The sequence below is a fragment of the Amblyomma mixtum genome, chromosome 9 (assembly GCF_055824585.1).
Source record: "Amblyomma mixtum isolate Tamu chromosome 9, ASM5582458v1, whole genome shotgun sequence".
Classification (NCBI taxonomy): Eukaryota; Metazoa; Arthropoda; class Arachnida; order Ixodida; family Ixodidae; genus Amblyomma; species Amblyomma mixtum.
Genome location: NC_143020.1, coordinates 38,741,369 through 38,764,982, shown reverse-complemented (window position 1 = coordinate 38,764,982; position 23,614 = coordinate 38,741,369).

The window sequence follows — 23,614 nt, the reverse complement described above, 5'->3', positions numbered from 1 at the left end:
GTGCGGAGGGCCCAAGAAAAGGGACTTAATGGGCATTCCCATAAAGCGACCGGATGCAGCAAACAAAACACGGCACCGCGAACTTCACTGAAGCCTAAAACAAACAAAATAAAAGCGAAAGCAAAGTTTCCACGCGACTGCCTGAAAGGCACTCCATGCGTTGGTCCACTCCTCCCACCGGATGCGCGGAATTAATAAAGAAAGGCTGGAGCCGGTTGTTAATCCCATTTCATTAGGCAAATCGGCCACACAGGGCAATAAATTGAAGTTTCTAAGAATGCTAGGAACGTGTAAATCGAGTTTCCGCGGCAAAAAGACGAGATTCCTCTGCACTTTTAACTGTACTCGTCTATGACTTCGTAAAGGAGAAATGCATATTGATTCTTTTATTAATTTTCTGATATCTATGCGTACCTTTTTCATGTATGAACGAGAGATGATGTAGGAGACAACTTGATATCAAAGTCGTTATTTTCCAGGTGCTATACGATAAGCTGAGCATCGGCGACGTATCGGGCAGGTGCGGTGTTTGATCCCCAGTGCCGTCGAGTAGATACCACTGATACAACGGGTACTAGCTTTTCGTAGTGAAAAGCTTGGAAAATGCTTGAAAAAAAAAGCTCACTTTCTCTACTCTTCTATAGATATTTTATGATGAAAAACATCCGCCGTGCGTCTACTAATTACAGCCCTGTGTTCTGGATACATTTAGAAAATGAGCGTTTGAATCAGAGCGTAATTCGTCTGCCTTTGTTGATTGCCGCTTGAGTTCTTGGGCTTGCAGTCGTACTCTTATAGCGCACTAGCTATATTCAAAAGCACTCGTTCTGTATATGTTCAACTGTGATGGGACATAGTGACTGAGGACAAAGTGCGTGGCAAGAAATTTACAGCATTTACAAAATGTTGCGAGAGCTATGGAAAACGTCGGCATTATAAATGAGCTGGTTAAAGCGCGAGAGAAACTGGGAAGGACCCAGTATTGTTCGCTGCCAAAAAGCGTCCGTTACCGCATGACCATCACGTGAAAATAACCGGTGCCGCGCGCCTCGGGATCTCTTCTTTGTTACGTAACTATCTGGATCGGACGCACGGCGTGGTCTTCCACGGCTGTTCTACGGGGCATCAGTTCCTGGAAGAAAAAGCCGAGGACACTATGCCGTGACGACTTCTGGTGAATGTGTCGTCACATCGTTCTTGTCGCTATATCAATACCCAAATTATACCTCTTTCGGGGATCTTAAGTGTTAATTACGCTTAATTACATATTTTTCCGAGGACACTAAGCCGTTCTTGTCGCTATATCGATTCCCAAATTACACATCTTTCGCGGATCTTAATTGTTAATTGCGCTTAATTACACACTTTCTCATCTAATTTGACGCAAATCCGAAGTTTTTGCGACCATTCTGTTACAATTTTCACTATGCCGTGACGACTTCCGATGCATGTGACGTCACACTGTTCCCGTGGCTATTTCGACGCAATTTCAACCTTTTTACCTATAATTAAGTAACTAATTACTCTACGATCATCAAACGACTTCTACGTTCATTTTTTCCTCCTCTATCCGAAGCCACAATTTGTATTCTCCTATCGCTTTAGCTCCTCCTTAAGAGCATTACCCGACAGCGTTAATGCGGCAATACCCACATATGCAGAACTTCTAATTATCTGCTTTACATTCATAGATCCCTGGGAGTCCTCATACTCCTCCTGGCGGAGTGGTGCAGCGGTTAAACGATGCGCCACTGCCCCGACAGGTGGCTGTTCGAAACACAGCCACTGGTGGTGTTTGTGAGGCCCAACTTTCTCTTCCCGAGCCTCTTTTCGCGACCGGTAATTAATTTAACTGCCACCTACCACGGTGGGCAGTTTGCACGCTCTCCGGTGGCAGGTTGTGGTGGCAGATAACACCGGCGGGTAGCAAGAAGGGCCCAGAGAAATGGCTTGGATCGGCTGGGCGATAGGCGCCGGCACCGGTTCAGGGTCTTGGGCAGGCAATGGAGGGGGGTGACGATCGCTATTGTTGGTATTGCTGTCACCGGTTTGGCCTTCGTATCCTGCTCCGTGTGACCTGCAGTATAAGGCGGACCTTTGGTGGGACTGGGTATGGAGCTAACAGGCTTGGTCTTCGCCGGGAGCTGGCGAGTATCAGCTGGCCGCAGCATCGACGTTGCGGCAGAGGCCTGTTGAGCTGTGAGCGGTAGTGACGTGGCAAGTGGAGATGCCGGAAGCCGCGACACGGCTGCTGCCGCATAGTCTTCCTTGGCTGCAAGTGGCTCTGGCGACAACGTCAATGAAGGGCGATGTGGTGGGCACTGGGCACAATTTGTGTCTGGGTTGGAACTCTTGCACTGAGCCGCAGCAGGGGCATCGTTCGAGGGGTTCGCGGGCGGCAAGGGACAATTGTAAGGAGGCAGATCCAAAGACGCGCAGAGGACAGCTGTGGGAGCAGGACAGGCTCCAAAACCCGTGCTGAGCCCACCTTGTGTATTATCGAGAGCGACGGCCGGGTCGGAGGCGCTGGGTAGGAATGGCGGCGAGGCGGGGAGGAGCTGCGGAGGCGGGTAGGGTTCTGATGCAGGAGGCATGAGCGCGAGGGAGGCCGGTGCTGGGCCAGAGGCTGGCGGCGGCGAAAGCTGGTCCGCTGCGTCGCAGAGCGGCAGCGGAACATAGCAGAAGCCGAAGTAGAGCAAGACGGCCGCACGCAGCTCATCGTATAGCCAGCATACCAAGGAACAGCAGGCGAGTCGGCGCTGAAGTCGGGCGGGAGGATATCACGGAGGTATGCGTGGTTGAACAGCTGGATAGTGGCGCAGTTCATGCACAGCGCAGCCTCGATCTCAGCGAACAACCCGCCAACGCCTTGACGCCGGAACGCTGGTAGCTGGGTCCTGCCAGTACCCCATCCTCGAACGCCGCTGCTGAAGCAGGGGTGGTTCGTCGGGTGACCACGTTGTAGAGGTCGATGTGGAGGTCACCCACGTTTATTTGACGGCTGTCGAAGAGTTAATAGAGGCAGAGCGGCGGCGGCAGCGGCGGACTGAGGCTAAGGTCGTTGATGTTATTAGCCTTTGAACACATGGTACATACCAACACGGGGGGGGGGGGGGGGGGGGGGATCGACCAAGAATCGGCAGGCAAAGGCTGCTATTCACCTGTACATACTAAAATCAAAAGAAAAGCACACGGGAGAGCAAAACCGGGGAGGGCATAAGGAGGGCAGAGTCCCGAGCGTTCTCTTGCGCGGGCCCACCACTTCGTCTTCCTTGCGCATGCTGAAACGGTGGCGCCTCATGTACCTTTCCAACTGCTTTTATGCCCTTGAGGCAATAAATAACGTTATCAACAAGCTGGAATTGATGGCAGCACACCCGGAGTTTGTGGGCCCAAATGCTGTTCAGGAATCTCTGAATGCAAAGTAGGGAATGACCAATGCCGCATAGATAGGCATTATGCCTATTTCATTTACACCATCGCTGAATACCCTCAAGGCTTAGCTTAAGTGTGCCCTGCAAGTTTTTAGTTTAATCTAAAATGACGATATATTTTTGGCGTAACTTTGAACGAATGTTCTGCTGAGAACTGAAGAATGAGCAAGTTCCTTGAGTGGAATGACTCATCGAGAGATTGGCTGCGCCCTCTATCATGCCTCCTAATAGCGAGCTCCAAAAGATTGAGAGAGGGTGGCATACAGTACTAAGTCTCAAGGAGCTAAGCTCTCTTGAAACTGTGTACCAGGCACCGTTTTGTCGAACCTTTTTTTCTTGCGAAAGCAACACTCCGACAGCCAAAGCGAGACCTCAGGTGGCCGCCGTAGCTACACTGACCTTGTTTCAATTGGTCGAATGGGTTGTGACGTCACAGTTCGCAAATTTCAAACCATGCAACGAATTAAAGGGATCGCATATTGGTGCTCTAAGTTAGTGGGACTAAGTTTAGTAAATTTCTGAATTAACCAATTAGCATAATTATCCTTTCTAGTCACACCAGATAAATAAATAAAACTGAGCAGAAAATTGGTCGAGTTGGGGAATCGAACCAGGGTTTCTGGAGTTCGAGACGAGCACGCTAACGACTCGGCCATGCCAGCTCGATGGATTGGAATGAACAAAGGAGCGTATAGGGAATACGGTGTCTTCGTTCGCTCCCATCTTCCTCCCTTTCTGTTACGGCGAGGTTCCGGTGTCCACCGAGATATACGAGACAGGTTCACTTCCTTCCCTCAGAAAACAATTTACCGACGAGCGAGGCGTAGAGCCGAACGGGCGATGGCTGCCATCCTTCCCCACTCTGGCATGTGCCCTATGCCCAGAACCCTTCGCTTCTTCTCTCCACATCCTTTCCCTCTGCCCGGCGGACCCTCCCCCACGGGACCTAGAGAACCTCAAGACCTGGGAGGACTGGGAGACCCTGCTGCGCTCGGAGGACCCGGCCGTGCAGACCATCGCCCCCGGCCGGGCTGCCAGTGTTATGGACCTTAGGAACATAAACACTTGAGTGCAGTGGGATCGTGCGGGGACCCCGGGGCGTTCCCCGAATTCTTCTTGAAATAAAGTTTTTCTCTCTCTCTGTGGACTCGCTGGCAGCGCCGCAAGACGCTGTCGCGTTCCACTCTTAGAGGCGAAGCTTAACATCTTACCCACACATCAGTCACAAAAGCAGCAACACCACGCTTAAGGCTTTCGCATCACCGCACTTTAGGTCAACAAAGTGCCCCCCTTGATTTTTTTTGTTGTTCTGGCAACACTGCTATGTAGTTCTAGAACACTTCCTGTTTGAGGAGAGCTGGCATGTCACTCGCCCCGGCGTTTATCAAACCCCGTGCGGAATGCTTTGCTTGCCGCGCTGCTTTATAAAAACCAGCACGACACGCGTAGTCTGAAACAGCGCTTTTAGAGCGATAGCTCGAGGTGCGACTCAGAGTTTCACCTGTCTTTGCGCATTTGACCTTGAAGCCCAGCCAAGGTCAAACCAAGCAACCCCCCTTCCCCTAAGAATAACAATTATGTACTATGTGTCTTGCTGCGCACAGCCATGATATGCAGTTATGGTGTGGTCGTAGCTAATGACTAGCAACCACATGACCGACGGCCAGTGATCACTTGATCTTTGACCTCAGGCATTTGACCTTGACCTTTGACCTTAACATTTAAAGCTGCGATTCTGATCACCTGATGCGACGTAATGAAATGGCGTTATAAATACCGCCAGCTTTGCTTTTGCTGGTATACTACCTTCAGCCTGGTTGAACCTCAGGCAATTGAACCTCAGGCATCGTCTGCGCCGGCGAAAGCCTTTTCAAACGCCGCGCCATTGATACAAACCGTGCTTTGGGCCTAGTATCAGCATCAGCACCTATGTTCGTTGAGAAAGGTCAAAGTCGTGTGCGCTATCCTGATAAGCCAATAAGTGGAGGGGGTGGCTGGCTTTCCACGAGTTTGGTGACTGAAATGCAACACAGGTGGCGTGTGGGACTGACAGTCCCTCTTTAAATTTATGACTGGACATAAAATATTTACATGCGTAGCTGCCTCCCGCGTTCTTTTTCCTCTATTATAGCGGTCTGCTAATGATGCGCCGATGTATATTTTGCGCAATCGAAGAGCAGGAGCCTCGACTACGTACTTCATCAAGATTTAAGTGACACGCGATAGATCTCTAGAGCCAGTGGGCAACTCTCAAGCCACTGGTGGAAAACGAGCTCAGGCATGTAAATCCAGAAACCTCTTCCAAAGCTTTTGCAAGCTCTCTCGCACCCTCCTGCGCTGTGTGACGGGACATGACGATGTTTCGTATTGTGCATTGAAGGACTATGTCAGCGCTAACGCATGCAGCCCACATCTCTTCCTCACCACTGCCACGTACATAACTCAAAGCGCGATTGAAGTGTCCACTGATCCAGGAAGCCACTTTATGCACCCTTCCTTTCTTCAAAATCCTCGCAGTCTATAGCTTTTAGAACGTTGTCAACGACAACGCCAATGAACACCATGAACGCCGACGGCCTATAGCTTCAGTGCCGCGTTTCTGCCAAAATGTTGTCAATGCCAACGCATGGGGTGGCTGGGGCAGGCGCCCGGTCGAGGCAGTAGAGGAGGGCTCCAGAATAATTTCGACCACCTGGGGTTCTTTAACGTGCACTGACATCGCACAGCACACGGGCACCTCTTTTGCGTTTCGCCTGCATTGAAACGCTGATGCCGCGGTAGGGTTCAAACCCGGGTACTCCGGTTCAATAGCCGAGCGTCCTAACGACCAAGGGAGTAGATTTGCAAGTATAAGATGGGACAACCGGCATATGGTCCATCAGACCAATGGTCAAGCAATTTTACGGGTCAAGGGTCAAGGCCAATGGCATTTAAAGGTAAAGTCAAGGTCAAGCTGTGGACGTCAAGGTTGCGTCAATGTAAACCAAAAACTTTGGGCTCACCGAGGAGCCTAAACGTGGTGTTTACGTGATAGGGCAAGACGTCATGCCATATTTAACCCCGTACATGACGGAAGGGGCGCCGGAGCGCCTAGGAAAAATTAAAGGCGCTTTAGCTTTGGTTAAAGCGAGGGATAAGCGGTAGCTTCGATAGTTTAGCCTTGAAGATACGAAAGAAACGCTCAACGAACAGCTTAACAAGACTTTCCCAGCCTAAACCATCGTGAAACTATCGCTTCTCACTCGGTTTAACCGAAACTGAAGCACCGTTAATTTTTTGCAAGTCATCGTGGTCACGTGACACTTACCATGTGGCCATTCTAGGCCGTCGGTTCCTTTTTTGCAAGTCATTGTTGTCACGTGACACTTATCACGTGATCCTTGGTTGAGGTCAGCAAGTTTTTTTTGCAAGTCATCGTCTAAAATCAGTGCATATCCCCAACACACTTTACCGTCGTACACGCAACAACGCATTCACTTCGTGCCTCTTTGACGAGCTTGAACTAATCACCCTTCAGGCCATATGCATTGCGTCCCAGTCTGGGACGCAGATGGCCTGGGTTCGAAGCCCAATGCCGGCGAATTGGCTTTATTGTGTAGAGAGACAAATTGGCTTTAATGTGCAGAGAACGAAGACGTTGTTTTGAAGTGGTTGCTACAGACTATAGCCGACTAAATAGACAGGTTTTAGAGTGGGATCACTGTTACCGAATGTGGATTGTCATTACGGCACTGGGACAAGTGAGATGTGAATCCAAAGGGGGCATTTTTCATCACTAGCAGTAGCCTGCTATTGATAATGGTCGACCCATTATGTATAAAGATGTGAGTATCACCCTTTGTGTATTTTATGTTTTACTGGTTAAATATATACTTACAATTTGTTGGTACCATCGCAGACACAAAGTGCTGTGTAAGATGATCCGATTGGTGCAAAGGTAGAATAATAATGACAACGACTCCCCTGCAGACAAGCAGTAAAACAAAGTTGTTAATTGTGCTTCGCCTCATGCCCTTCTCCAAAATAGATTAATAGTAATAATAATAAAATAACAATGCTTTATTATTCAGTATTTTCCAGGGTCGTTTCCAGCCCACTTAACCAATAAAAGTCGGTTTGTGAGTGGGACTGGGCATACAAGCTAGCAACACTACTTACAGAAAAAAAGAAATAAAAATCAAAGTACCTCTTCTTTGACAAACAAACGAACAGCCTTTATGCAATGCAAAATCTACCAATCTTAATACTCGTTATGTTCACTCATGCTATAGGACGCTCCAATAACAAACTCATAGAAGCACTCATACATGCTAATACATAATTCAAGACGCATTCATACAAAGCTTCACTTATTCTAACATTAACATTGCATTTCAACTACACATTAATTGCAATTAGGGAGCCACTGAAAGGGGGGAAAGTTAGTAGTTACTGCCTAAAAATTTTGTACATTACGCGGGGCCTTTTCTGGACGAGGCGAACTGATTCTGTTGCTTCCTTCTCTCAGACAGGGTGGCACGCTCTTATAATCACACCACAAAGAGAGTTATAATAAAATTACCAGCAAGCTCAGACGCATAATACCTTGTATTTATGATTTCTTGTATTGAAGTGCGCCGGTGGATTCATTAGAAATATGAACGGCCATGCTCTTCTTGTTTTTCCCTTTTACTTTCCAACAGGTTGCTTAGGGAATCCGTCAAAGGGCTTTAATTTATCGCGCATACTCCAACCGATTAGCGAAGTCATACATTCATTCTTAGCGCAAAGCTGACCATGAAGCAAAAAGTAGGTTCTGATGCGTTGTCGCTGGTAGGCTCAAAAAAGTGCGAGGACACTTTGGCAACTAAAGTGTTGAAAGGCGAAAGCCGAGCACACTATGCCGTGACGACTTTGGTGGATGTGACGCCACACCGTTCCCGTCGCTATATGGATACCCAAATTATACATCTCTCGGGGATCTTAAGTGTTAATTACGCTTAATTACATATTTTTTCATCTTACTTGACACAAATCTATTGATTTTACGACCATTCTGTGAAAATTTTCACTATGCCGTGACGACTTTCGGAGGATGTGACGTCACACCGATCCAGTGTCTATATCGACGTCCGCGCTATTTCGACGCAATTTCGTCATTTTGCCTATAACTAATTAACTAATTAATCTACAGTCACCAAACTTGGCTTCGAAGTTCATTCTTTTCACCTCTCTCTGAAGAAGCTTTAGGTTTTCTTCAATCTTTTCTGAGTTCCCGAGTTAAACGCGTGTGACACGCTTTGTTAATGAACGACAGTATGAGGCATTAAAGGCTTTCGCCTTAATATATTGTCAGGTTGCTTCACCCTTACTTCTCGAAGAATTCGGAATGAAAAAAAAATGACTTGGGATCTACGTGGCTTGCGCCGAGTTATATGAGTGGAAGCTCTGTTCAGCATGGATTACGTGAAATAAATCAAGGTCAAAGTCAAAGGTCAAGGTCAGGTACCTAATGGTCATAGTTATATGATCACATGGTCATACTACTATAGCTTGGGCCATGCCACCATGCAGTTAAGTTCGGTTTGACCTTCTGAGGCATTGAAGGTCATTGTCGACGTGATGTCAACACTCAAATTAAATGCCAAGGTCAATGTTCAAAGTAAATTTCACAGGTTCTTTATCTTCCTCGCACCAGAGGTGCCCCGTCAGAGACGGTTTGTTCCAACTGGAAGACTGAAGCTTCTTTCTTCGCACCAGCGGTGCCCCGTCAGAGACGGTCTCACGATGAGTAGAGATGCAGGGGTAAGGCGAATAACTGAAGATTTATATACAAATATTTACAGAATATAAAAGTTAGACACAACGCCAAAGAGACAAACAATCAAAAGGCAGAACTGGCTAATACTAGGGGAGGCCCCTACTCGGCGTAGCCGAAGATGCGTAGCATCTCACCTTAGCGCAGAACCCTTTTTCCGGCTCCGGGGCCCGGTTTTAAAGACCTAAAGGCCCGGCCCACATTTCGTAGCTTCCAATCATGTTGCGCTCTTAACATGATTGGCTCTTCAAGGGCATGGCCAGCCCTCCGGCTCCTACAAGGTAGACCACCCTCTCTACCACAAAATAAAGCAAAAACAAACACAAATATGCATTCGTGCCAGCACGTGCGCGAATCAGTACCGCGGGGCGGGTGGACACCCGTATTCCCCGGCGCATTCGCGAGCGGCCGCGTCCTGTGAAAGGAGACGCTCCGCTTCTCGCGCGCTCAGCCGCGTTCCAATGACCCCGCGTACACTACCGATCCCTTACACGCCCTTCCCAAGACTCTACAAAGGGCTCAAATGTCACTTTTAGAATTATAACAAGGGATCGGTACGGGTCACAAACCCACCCTGTGGGTGACATACCGCAGCTACACCAGCACTGGCACCAACAAAACCAAAAGCAAAAAATGTACACAGGCACCAACACAACATAAGCAAATATCACAAATACACACGGTGACACGCTTGCTGTGCGCCGTAAAACGCAGTCCAAGTTGATAGGCTGTACTCAGTTCTGAACATACGCACCGACACTCGCGACTGGAGCGTTCACTAGCACTCGTACGATGTCCGTAAGTGGCCACGGGAGCCTCCTTAGTCGCACCGAGCGTCCCTGTGTGCGTTCGAGGCACCACGTGCCTCAATCGACACGATCAATGCCTAGCTGCCACTCGGCTCATTAGGCTGGTGCCACAGCGGGACGATAACTAATAAGTTGCTGCTCTCCAGGATCGAAAACGTCCTGACCTTCTATAGGTCCAAAACCGGGACCATGCGACGCCCTTGAGGGCACGCTCTCTCCGGCGCGCCAATACGAGACGCGTGCTGCGTAAGGAGCATAGCCCCTGTACAGTCTAATCATATCAGTGTGGCCGCTTTTGCCACACGGGATTTGGCGTACTGCAGCACGGAACGTATTGCTCCACGCGCTGACTTTCAACGTGAAGGCCGCGCACCTGCCTCCTGGCACTTCGCCTCGTTTAGAGCTATTTGCCCCGTTCCTGTTCGGGCAAACACTGACGTTGCCGTTCTCTGCTTGATAGGCACTTGCCGGCTTCGTGGCATCGTCTAACTCTGAGGCTCCATGAGCTCCCTCGCAGTCACTTGACCCGAGCTTGCCTTGCGCAAGTCGCCACTCATTTCCGGGTACTCAAACGACCTGGCCGGGCACATACCGGGTGCGTTCGACAACTGTGCGGCGCTCTGCCCGGTCGGCCCAGCAGGCCCACCTCCGCTCTCTGCCTCGTATGAAGGGCTCTTGCCACCAGTAACGCTACAGGGCCCTTCATGCCCCCTGCCCGACACAGTGTGCCGTTGCAGGAACGTTACACTTTCTCCTGTCACAAGCTCGCTGATCTTACGTCTATCGTTACTGGCCGCTTCATGCTGAACGAACGGTCCTTTCCCGCGGCTTCCTTGAGATCTCATTTTTGTAATTGTCAGAGTGACTTCCAACAATCCTGAACTCGCGTCCGCGTCCCTGATGTCATTTGGGGTAGAGCTAACCTGTGTAGCTGGATCGTCGGAGTGCGCGTTCACCGCCTCTAATACCGCGACGCTGCGTTCCGTCACGATACTTTCTTCAACTGCGACTCCAGCTTCGCAGAAATCTGGCTCACTTTTTACTTCTGCCTGGCTGTTTTCTTGACCTGTGCTTGACAGGCATATGCCTTTGCCTTCCAGCATTGGCGGCCTCTCCGCTCGGGACTCTGAGCAAATCTCCCTGGCTAGTTGACTAGCTCTCCTAGACTCTTTGAGCTTAGCCAGCTCGAGCTCTAGCTGCTGGCGCCTTGCTTCTAACGCCTGCAAATCCGGAGGTTTTTCCTCGCATAGCGGCCTCTTTCCTCCATTCACTTTTGCAAGCTCAGCATGATAATAAGCTAAGCGCGCCTTCGCCAATTCTACTCGGTACTTCACATCAAGTGAGGGCCGGCTTGGATAACTCTCCATACCGCCCTCCGCACCCCTCAGCTGTCCTACCAGCTCGAACGCAGGGACGTGAACAATGCGACCAAGGAAACTCACGGTTTCGATGCGTCGATCCGTATTGCCAGCTCCTTAGCGTCGGAGTCCACCGCCACTTTCCCCGGACGCTGCGATGAGCTGTCGCACGCCACTGGTCCGCCGCCGGTGACCAAGTTATCGACGCGCTGCTTTTCTGGACCGTATGCAGTCCCGCGTCGCTGGACTACTGCCGTGGTCCTTGCATCCTTGCCGCCGTCTCTCCGCAGGTCCTGTCTCGAACGCTGACCTGTTGCCTTGTCGTCGCCTTTCTCCCTGCCTTCAGTCTTCTTCCTGCGCCGTCTTCCGATGGCAGCAGGATCCTGTCGACTGCGCCAGTAAATTTCACAGGTTCTTTATCTTCCTTGCACCAGAGGTGCCCCGTCAGAGACGGTTTGTTTCAACTGGAACACTGAAGCTTCTTTCTTCGCACCAGGGGTGCCCCGTCAGAGACGGTCTCACGATGAGTAGAGATGCAGGGGTAAGGCGAATAACTGAAGATTTATATACAAATATTTACAGCATATACAAGTTAGACACAACGGCAAAGAGACAAACAACCAAAAGGCGGAACTGGCTAATACTAGGGGAGGCCCCTACTCGGCGTAGCCGAAGATGCGTAGCATCTCACCTTAGCGCAGAACCCTTTTTCCGGCTCCGGGGCCCGGCTTTAAAGCCCTAAAGGCCCGGCCCACATTTCGTAGCTTCCAATCATGTTGCGCTCTTAACATGATTGGCTCTTCAAGGGCATGGCCAGCCCTCCGGCTCCTACAAGGCAGACCACCCTCTCTACCACAAAATAAAGCAAAAACAAACACAAATATACATTCGTGCCAGCACGTGCGCGAATCAGTACCGCGGGACGGGTGGACGCCCGTATTCCCCGGCGCAGTCGCGAGCGGCCGCGTCCTGTGAAAGGAGACGCTCCGCTTCTCGCGCGCTCAGCCGCGTTCCAATGACCCCGCGTACACTACCGATCCCTTACAGTCAAGGTTAAAGGTCAGGTACCCAATGGTCACAGTAATATCGCGTGGTGTACTACCATAGCTTGGGCCACTCCACCACGTAGTTATGTTCGGTTTGAACTTGTGAGGTATTGAAGGTCATTGTCCCGTCCTCATCGAAATTCGAAGTTGTGCCCCGAGGAGTAGAGCTTTCGCTCCAAAATCGAAACACTGCCCTAGTGCTCACCCATCCACTGGTACTTAGCGCTTAACGGACGCGTGTGCGTTACGCATCTCCTGGATGAGGGCAGGCCGTGACCAGCCCCGATGATCAAATTTCGGACCGGCACGCGCAGACCATGTGGTGTCGATGTGGGCTGCCACTCCCACGTGAACCTGGTCTGGTGCTCTAACACTTGTAGTGGCCACTCCCGCTTTTACCCGCTGTGTCTTTGTCTCTCTGCTAGTCTAAAGCCGCCTTTGTGGCAGGCCGCTCACCTGCCCGCCGAGTGGTCGCAAACCTGCCCAGGTGTGTGTGCATATATACAAAAGCCAGCAACAATAGCAACAGCAATAGCCAGCAACGAAGGCCGCGTCTTCTTCGGGTGCTGCCACGGCATATTTTTAAAATTTGGCTGAGGTTAGTTTTGACACTTTGTTTATACGTATGCATATATATATATATATATATATATATATATAAAACTATTTCTTGGCAGCTGATTGATTAATATAAGATAAAGTCACCAGAAATTGAAAAACATAACAAGATTTAATTCACGACGTTTTATGCTTTTCAACTTCTGGTGACTTTATCTTATATATATATATGTATATATATGGTCGCTGTCGTCAGTTTTCCCGTCGAGGGCTCGGCGGCCGGCCTTGCGCTGGTCGTGAGAAGTGATGGCTTGCCGATGATGGTGACGGTCGGCGAGGTGACGGCGATCTTGACTGCCGTCGCTCGGAGGGTGGCAGACGCTGCAGAGACAAGTATTCTTCAATATCGCGGGGTCGTTGACCAAATGGAGGTCTGGGCGCGTCGGCGGGGAAGCCCTGCAGGCCGAGCTCACGATATGGGCACTGGCGGAATAGATGGCCGGGCTCTCCACAGTGGAAGCACAAACGCCTTCGGTCGGGGCCACTCCAGACGTCCGCCTTGCGCAGAGGTGGCCGATCATTCGGCAAGTACTGCGCCGGTTGTACGGAAGGTAGCGGGACGTGATGGTCAGGAACAAATGACGCAGATGCTGGGGCAGGGCGTCGCAGTAGAATCCAGTGGCCCGTGCTCAGGGGGTGGTAGTCCTAGGCTGCGGCGACTGACTCGGTGCACTGGTGTGTCGACCGGCAGAGGCGCGAGGTCCGCAGTGCGAGGAGGTGTGTGTGACATAGGCCAGGAAAGTACCCAGCGCACTCCACCAAAAATATGTCACGGAACCAAGGCAGGAGACACCGTTCGCCAGCTGCGCTAACAGAATCAGCCCTCAGGGCGCGTGAGCCAACTCTCACCTCTTTCTCTTGTGATGCCACCTGGGGCCACCTGGTGGCAATATATATATATATATATATATATATATATATATATATATATATATATATATATTTGAGAGAAGCGAGCAGCCATAGAAACCACATGACAACGGTGGGATATGGTTGTCTCCGAATTACGCGTCCGGTGCTCTGCCTCTGAGCTATGGCGATGGCTGTCAAATCTCATGCTTTCGGGGGTATTTAAGTCTACAAATATCCTAACCTTGAGAGTGTTCATCAGCACCACCCAAGTTCATAAGCGCCGGACGTGGCACGTCCTGAGTTACCGCTGATGTGACGTAGAACGTCATCGAACGGCGACGGTGGAAGCTATGTGAGGACCGTCTTATGATTCCTATGGCGTCAAGGCTGCCAGAACCGAGGCCCTCGCTAAGCAATTAAGAAAACAAGGAAAGGGGTCTTGAGGGGCTCGTTATAAATATTAGAGAAGCCTACAGCCACACAAACCAAGGAACAGAGGAGATTTTAGTTATGCTTCGTATGGCGTCAAGGCTGCCAGAACCGAGGCCTTCGCTAAGTAATTAAGCAAACTAGGGGAGGGGATTGAGGGGCTCATTATGAATATGAGAGAAGCCAACAGCGACAGAAACCAAGGGACACAGGGAATTTTTAATTTATTTATGTTGTGGTGTTGATCAATTTAGAATATTATTGTATATGTTATCGCTTAAGCCTAATTGATCAGAAACGCGTAATTCGGAGGTTGTGGGTTCGGATCCCTCCGGCGCCTTGTGGTTGTTTTTTCTTCTGCAGCCTTGACACCATAGGAAGCATAGGAGGGTTCTCACACAGCTTCCACCCTCGCCGTTCGATGACGTTCCACGTCACACCAGCGGTAACTCAGCACGTGGTACGTCCGCCGCTTACGAACGTGGGTGGCGCTGATGAACACTCTCAAGGTTAGCTTATTTGTAAACGTAGATACCCCCGAAAGCAGATTTGACAGCCGTCGCCGTAGCTCAGAGGTAGAACACCGGACGCGTAATTCCGAGTAGTGGGCTCGCTTCCCACCGGCGGCATGTGGTTGTTGGCTTCTGTCATATATATATTATATATACACACACACATGTAGTCATTATGCACCATACAGTGTAACTTTTACAGCAGCGACTTTGAAGGCACATTATGTATGGTGCATAAAAATCACACACACACACACACACACACACACACACACACACGCACACGCACACGCACGCGCACGCACACACACACACACACACACACACACACACACACATATATATATATATATATATATAGCACAATGAGACAAAAGTACTAGGTTGCTAGAAATAAGATGCGAAATTAAGAAACGCTTCTTTTAAGTGAACATTTATTGGGAGTCGACGTTTCGGACAGAGCCTGTCCTTTTTCAAGACTCAAGACTCAAAAAGTCTTGAAAAAGGGCAGGCTCTGTCCGAAACGTCGACTCCCAATAAATGCTCACTTAAAAGAAGCGTTTCTTAATTTCGCATATATATATACATATATATAATTTTTGTGCACTATACATAATGTGCCTTCAAAGTCGCTGCTGTCAAAGATAATCTATCCTCAAAGTGTGCTCCCGTGAACGCATTGCAATCAGAGTGCACTCTTCTCCCAGTAACACTCAACACTCCACTTGTGATGTTCACGTTTGACAGAGTGCACTTATAGCGAGTGACACTGTCTGTAAGTGCAATTAACTTGCACACTTAACAGGCGTGTAACTGGCAGCAGCAAGGTGTGCGAGACTACCAAATTGCTACAGAAGCTGTGCCCATTTCTTTTAAAAGCCAGCTCTACGTTACAGAACCTTGTTTAACATCAAAGCGTCCTTTTTAAGACGAAAGCCTTTAATGCCTCATCGTTGTCGATACGAGGTTGTCAGCAGAAGGTTTTCAGCAGAGGTGTCCCGCTTTTCGGTTGCTCGAAATGGTTATGACTTCAGAGTGCGCGGATTCGCAGTAATGAGGTCACCCACGGATGCCTGAAGCCCCGTTTTGGAGCAGACGACCACTAATAAAATAGTTGTCGTCCGCTCCGACAGGGGGCGTAAGGCTTGCATGAGTGACCACATTAGATATCTCATTACTGCGAAGAAAGCCATGGATGCAACCGAACTCATCGAAGCAGAGAGAGAGTCGTGCTAAAGAAGCAGTTGGCAGTCAAAGGGCGTACTTGTAATGTGTATACAAAGGTTGGTTGGTTTATGGCGTTTAACGTCCCAAAGCGACTAAGGCTATGAGAGACGCCGTAGTGGAGGGCTCCGGAAATTTCGACCACCTGGGGGTCTTTAACGTGCACTGTCATCGCACAGTACACGGGCCTCGAATTTCTCCTCCAAAGAAATTCAGCCGCCGCCGAATGTGTATTCAAAGTGTGTAGTAAAATAAAGCACTAGTGCAACACAAACAGCATCGCATCAATGCCAAACAGTGCACCAGGAAAGGCTTTCGCCTTGCAGCACTTTAGAGAGCCAAAGTGCAGCCTGAATTTTCTTTTAAAGACACTAATCAAAGCTTATCCACTACGATAGCGTCCTATACAAACATGTATTGGCAATAGTCGATCTCGCCCAACCTTAAACTGATTATCTCTTGTCCACTCCCTCCGCAAGTGGTCGGTCCTCGTCACCAAAGAACCCTTGTTAGCGCGACTGAGTTGAGGCTACCGCTCTGCCGGAAATCTGGCGTAGGCGATAGGTGCCACCCAGGCACACACACTTCTCTCATTTCTTTATGCAACTGTAAACACCTCGCTTGTAGAAGTCAACAGGTAGCTCCAAAAGCCATGTTGTGACTTCAGGGTCCCATCATCTGGAAAATGCTTCCCTTCAAATATGACTTCATTGTTGGAAAGAGGTGGCAGTCTGATTGTGCGAAGTTGGGTGAATAAGGGGGATGCGGTAGAATTTCAAAGCCGCAGCAGCGTGTTTCCATCTGGGCAACATGAGAGTTGTGAACTGAGGCACTGTCTTGCAGAAGGCGGACACCTTTGGTGAGCATGCCACGTCTCTTGCTTTTGATGGCCTCCCGAAATTTCCGCCGCAGTGAAACATAGCATGCGCCAGTAATCGTGGCCTCTTTTGCTAGGAAATCCATCAAGACAACTCCGTGCTGGTCCCAAAAGACTGTGAGCATGACCTTGCCCGCCTAGGGCTGGGCGCATGCCTTCTTTGGCGGTGGTGAGTCCAAGTGCTTCGATTGCACTGATTGGACTTCAGTATCCGGATCATAGCAATGGACTCAGCTTTCATACTGTGCAATCAGTCTGATGAAAAAGTCCTCCTAGTTTCCATGGCACATGGTCAAGAGGGCCTGGGAGCACTCGACTCGTCCTGCTTTCGGAAAGGTGTGAGCAGCTGGGGAACCCAGCGAGCGGTTACCTTAAGCAAATGAAGATGGTTCGGAATGATTTTCTCCACGGACCCCACACTAAACTTGATATTTTGAGCTAGGTCTCGAACGGTTACGCGACGATTTTCTAAAATGGCGGCCGCCACTTGCTCGATGGTGTGTTCATCGATAGCGGAGGGAGGTCGCCCTGCAATCGGAGGCATTTGCACCAAAGTCCTACCAAATTTGAATTGACGATGACAGTTCTTTACTACATCATATAATGGCGAATACTCCCCATAAACCTGTTTTGTCTCATCGAACGTCTCCCTTGGAGTGCGGCCTTTCAGGTACAGGAACTTGATGACTGCTCTGTATTCAACTGCATCCATTATCACACCTCACACAACTTCAGCACCTTTGAAAGGAAGACCGTTATTAGTTGAGAGTTAAAAATAGAATGTGACCTATAAGAACTTAAGACATAACACATGCGCAGTTTCAGGATCCTGAAATAAGTATAAGTAAGTCAGGGGAAATCTTTATTGAACGCCCCTCGTAGGTGGGCCCCTTGGCCACGTGACCTTGTGGCGTACACATTCTGCCCAACGGATTGGAAGCAAACTGAGCAGAGTGGCAGATGGCTGTTAGTAATTCGTCGCGAGAGTTCGCATAATCCCCACCGGTTGAAGTACCGGAAGTCACAGGGTAGTGGTTAATCGCTTTACTGCTGCCCGGCAGTTCCAGAAATGGTACGAGGACTGCCACGGATCTATGAGCGTACAACCGAGAATGATCAGTTACACGTATGTAGGAATTAACCCATCAACTCTATCGCGTCATACCTTTTCTGGCGGACCTCAAGTGTCCCCTGCAGTTTTTTTTTTATGCGTAGCATATTGCAATCACTCAGTTCAGCCCTTGGGCGCGGCCGGGCAGCCACCAAACCACGTGACGTGACGTCACGACAGCCGGAGGAAAAGCTGGCCCCCAACTCACGCGGTCGCGCGCGGCCGCAGCCACCACGTGACTCCCGCTCCTCCCGCTAGGAGCGCTGCGCCGGCGCGTGACGTCACGGAGGAAAAGCTGCTGAGAAAATCGAGCGCCGCCAAGCAATACCTCGCGCAAAAAGACCTCGCAATATGCAACGCATTCTTGGCTTAACCAAGCTAAGCCTGGGCATCATTTTTTTTATTATGCGGCCTATGTGAAACCATTAGATTTAGCTGTATTTACTTTCAAGGGCAAAATGTCTACTTACCAAGCCTGTATCGGGGAATTTGCCTGTTTCTTGACTGAAGTGAATAGACAGAACTACGTGGTTTCCCGGGTAAAGTCGCATCTCGTGGTCACCGAAATCTGTTGCGAAAAGCAAACCATATAAAATACTTCTTAGGTGACGAAACTGCATACTCTGCCTTCCATAAATTGGCACCGAAAACAAAAGGAGACAAGAGCCTTTATCCTTCGCATCTGAAAGGGTGTGCTCCGATATCGGTACAGCATGTATTATCAGGCAAAATACGAGGCCTAATGTAAAGTACTAGGCCGTTTGCAAGCGAAGTGTTAGACCAAGAGGAACAACCTCAAGATTCAATCTTGAGGTTTGTTAAAATGAATGCTTCCTCGCAACATACTGACATCTTGTCAAGCGACTGACGTTTTCCCAAACACAGCTACAATGAGGAAAAGTGCATTGCTGCTGGCACATTAACAAAACTACTCGGCATTGTCGCTGCCACAACGCCCACTTCTACATCTACATCGATAGAGCGGGTGGTTTTAGTGGTTTCTGCACCGCAACTGCACCAATTTTTGGGATTTTTGCAATATTCAAGGATTCAAATATATATAGGCTGCAGGAAAAGCATGCCAAGTGTTTTTGCACTAGCATTTAAAATAATGACGCAATCGACGATTAATGTTTGCTTCTCCTCAGTGCAATAGAGGAGTGCAAAGAAGTTGAGCGTGACGTTACCGCAGGTATGATTTCAAATTACCGCTGTCGTCAGCCACACCCTGCCCTGACTCGTTGGACGCTGCCAAACAACATTCGGCAGGATTTTCCTTCGGTGGCCTTGGTTTTTTCCATCAAAGCAGGCGTTTGTGCGTTGGAAATGTACCGATAACTTCGAAGAAACCATCACGCGCCCCCCAATTGGCGTTGTGCGCTGCGGAGAAGCTTGAAGGGCATCGCGATTTTAATCGGCGATTACGTCACTATTTCAAATGCTAGCCCAAAAAGACTTCGCATGCTTTACCTGCAATCCAATTTTCACGCAGTCGACCCTCTTAAGCTCGCTGAATTCTAAAACCTATGCAGTTTCCCTTTAACGTGCACTGACATCGTACAGTACACGGGCCTCTAGAATTTCGCCCCCATCGAAATACGACCGCCGAGGCCGGGATCGAACCCGTGTCTTTATAGAGCGGGGGATGCGAATTGTCTACTATATTAATAATGACTTCCGGTGGGACTCATACTTCACAATCAGATGCCATTCAGGTAAAAGCTGTTTCACCTAAGATTTTTTGCGATGTCTAAAACTAGGTTTTTTAAGTTAGAAGAGGGCTCTTTTAAAAGTCATTGTCAGTGATGTAGCAGATCATAATACAGCTAATGTGCGCTAATTAGCAGGCCGGTGAAGTCAGACTGAATAGTTAAATTTTTAACAATTACTTTCAGCCTCCTGTAGTTTTGAAACACATGTAGCCCAAGGCAAGTAATATACATGTCTGCTTTTAGAATTTCGAAAACAACGTTATTTTTGGCGCTGAAGAGTTACGTGCACTGGAGAGGTTGCTTTGCCTGCAATTTTCTCGAAAGCGTGTGCATTTTTGCGCGATGTTGCCAACATTTTTTGTGCCGCAGCGCCGAATTTAACAGCGTTTTCGAAATTCTAAAAACTGGTAAGAATATTACTTACGGTGGCTACATGCCTCTCAATTATTGAGGAGCATAAAAGTAATAGTTAAAAAGTTAACAACTCAAGATTAGTTAATCAACCGGCTAATTAGGACGACCTAGCTGTACCCTCATGCGTTACACCGCTGACAATGCTATGCCGAAAAAAGGGCTCTTCTAACTCAAAAAGCCTATATTTTAAAATTGCAGAAAGTCTGAGGTGAAACATCCAATGTATGCGCCTTTTCGTTTGAAAAAGTTCGATTACGCGTTTTTATTTACTCTTTATTTTATTCACTTCACTCTATTCATTCTACAAGCTCAATTCGTCTCCCTAGTTCTGAGACCTCACTGCCTATGCTGGTAGCAGAATAGAATTGTCATGGTCTACGCTCTAAACCCGAATACGCCTGTATGGGGGTAAACAGGGAGTAAGTTGTCCTCTAGCGCGCTCTCTTTTAGGGAGAAAGCCTTTAATGGCTCATGCCCGCTGTGTCTGTCTGTGCGCTGGAATCGTGCCAAGTGAGGCCTCTCCTCCGCGCAGCTACGCAACCTCCTCCCCTCCTTAGCAACCCGCGCGCTGGTGGTGGGGGCGCAGCTGTGCATAGCAACCGTGACGTCACACAGTAGCGGTAGAACGAGCGCGCACACGTCGGCGGTGGCAGCTGTACCACCGCTCCTTCGCCAGACGTCTCGTTGCAGTCGAGCGAGTGAGACGCATGGCTTCGAAGCGGCCCAGTAATTCCGCGCCAAGCGATTCGGGGAAGCGGTAGTGGGTTGACCACAAGGCTTTCGCCAAGCACACTTTATAATTTCCAAAGTGTCTTCGGTGAATTTTTTTCAGCTAACGCAATAAGCCAATAGCGTAATGACTTGGCTTGCAGCGCCCCTTGAGTCACGCTCAGGTCACGGGCGCGTGGGGCGCTACAAGCTCTTGGAAGGGTTCCTCTGAATTTCGTTGGCTCGCAGGTGTGGCCCCGTATGCCCCAACCAGTTTTTGCTTAGATGGGTTTTGAAACTGACTATCATATGAGTGCTGTAATTTATCTATAGCAATACAGGCTCAAAATTGAAATCGTAAGATTTTACTAGTTGCTGTTTGCGTATTCATAAGCTGCCCCTCTCCGCCATTTTCACTGCAAACGCGTTGCCTTATGGTCAAACAATATCAAGAAAATCTCCGATTTTACCATGCCCTTACATGTTAAGACGTTTCGCTACATGGGTGCTAGATGGAATGGCTTCATTTAAATAAGATTCTCGTCATCTCCTTCCACAAAGCTTAATTTCTCGTCAGAACTCCCAAACGACAACCCGGAGCGCCAAGGACGACGCGTGGGACATCGGTGCCAGTGCCGAAGGTAGACCGTTGCGCTACAAAAAACTCTCGTTTACTATCCATGCGTGGTGGAATGATGCTGCGAAGCCCACTTACTCGTGTTTTTCATAATGGCCTTCGTTCCAACCAAATCGTCGAACACGGCCTGCAGAGATGAAATAGAATTGGAGGTCGTTAATTATTATTAGTAATTCAGTGATTCAGTCGCGTGTAAAAAAGTCGTCAGTCCAATCCGTGCGACATCTTCTTGACTGCCCTTTGAAGAAAGCACGCCTTGCGTTGACACTTTTCTAAGCGAGAAAATGCCACCTTTCCAAAACTGCTGTTCACTACTGCAACATTTGAGCTGTCGCTTCTGATCCGTATGAGACATGATTGCGCGTAACTGACGTACAGGCAGAAAGGAGGTAAACGACGGGAGAATGGTAGTTTATGACTTTGCTGTTTCTGCGTTAGAAAAGAGCACGGATATTCTAAAGACCACGGGAACTACTCGGAGTGCGGTTGCCTTGGAAGGGGGAAGGTAGGAGGTGAACGCAGCCATATGTAGCCGCTGGATGGTTACCACAGGAACCATCCGAAGTGTGGTCACGGTGTGAGGATTATGGTATCGCGAGAGCGGTGGAATCCCCAACCGGAGGAGAATTAACGATGAAGAAGGAGGTTTCCGAGGGCTTGTATATAGAAGAGGGTTTGGTTAATGGTGTTTAACGTCCCAAAGCAACTTAGGCTATGTGGGACGCCGTAGTGAAGGGCTCCGGAAATTTCAAGCACCTGGGATGCAGTTGGTTTGGTGGTTGCCATGTGAACCACCTGACGGGTAGTTACCCTGGAAGGGGGAGCAATTTTGCCGCAGAATGACGAGAGTGTGGCGTGAGCGTAGGAAGCCATGTACAGGAAGAGGGACTTGGCATCGTCGCCGGTTTGTTCCACATGCGGTGTGTGCGGGGATATCAAAAATTAGCTTTTGTGCTGTCCAGTGCACAATGCGGAAAGGTGCGTGTTGTACGCTTTCCACAAGAAGAGAGGAGCTTCACACAGTTTCCTTCAGGACAGTGCATACCCGCACGGAATACCTTCATGTAGAAAGAAGGCATCACGGCTTCATTTAAAGTTCCTCCTGGACTCGGATCTGGACTACACATGGTGAAAGCAGGAGTTGACTATAACTATTATGGGTGATTCTCTGTATAACGATGTATATCAGCCAGGTCTCAGGTATGTGCCTGATTTGTGGACCTTAATTAACATTTAAGTGTCGCCACAGCGGAGCAATTACCGGCGTAAGGCGAATCGTACCTGTAGCATGCAAGAACCTCAACTACACTGACTAGAATCATTAGGAAGGCGGTTACCGTAGAAAGGTGAGTGTATGGCGAGAGCACATGAATGTTTAAAGGGAGAGCAGGTACTGCGGTAATCACACCGAGGGTGGAAACCGTGGAGGAAGGAAGGTAGAGCATGAGACGCATACGGAGAGTGCTTGCCGTGGGAACCATCCCGACGATGGTCACCCTCGAAGAAAGAAGGTTACAAAGGAAGAAGGAGAATTATGGTGTGAGTGTAGGAATGCGGAGGGTGGTTACCGTGGAAGGAGGAGAGAGTGTGTTGAGATCGGAGGAATGTAGGACGGTTGCCGTTGGCGCTGCACGCTTGAGAATTAGAGGGTACAGCAAGCCGGAAAAATTCAGGGGGGCACTTTGTTGACCTAAAGTGCGAAGAGGCGAAAGCCTTTAGCACAGTGTTGCTGCTTGTGTCACTGATGTGTGGCTAAGTAGTTAATTAAGTACAGAGTTGATTGTGAATATTAAATGCTGCAAACACTAGAGGCGTTTGGGAGGTATCCGTCTGATTCGACGCCTTTCTGCAAACACTCTCCAGCGTCCCAGACAAGGAGAACTACATATGCGTTGGCAGGAAGTAGCGTAGCCATTTGCACGCTCGGCTGCGGAACGGAAAGATGGTGGTTCGAATCCCATCGTGCACAAATATTTTTTTCTGGTCTGACTAGAAAAAGCGTGACACCTCTGCTGACAATCTTCTGTCGACAACGATGAGGGATTAAAGGCTTTCGCCTTGAAAACCAGTTTGTGT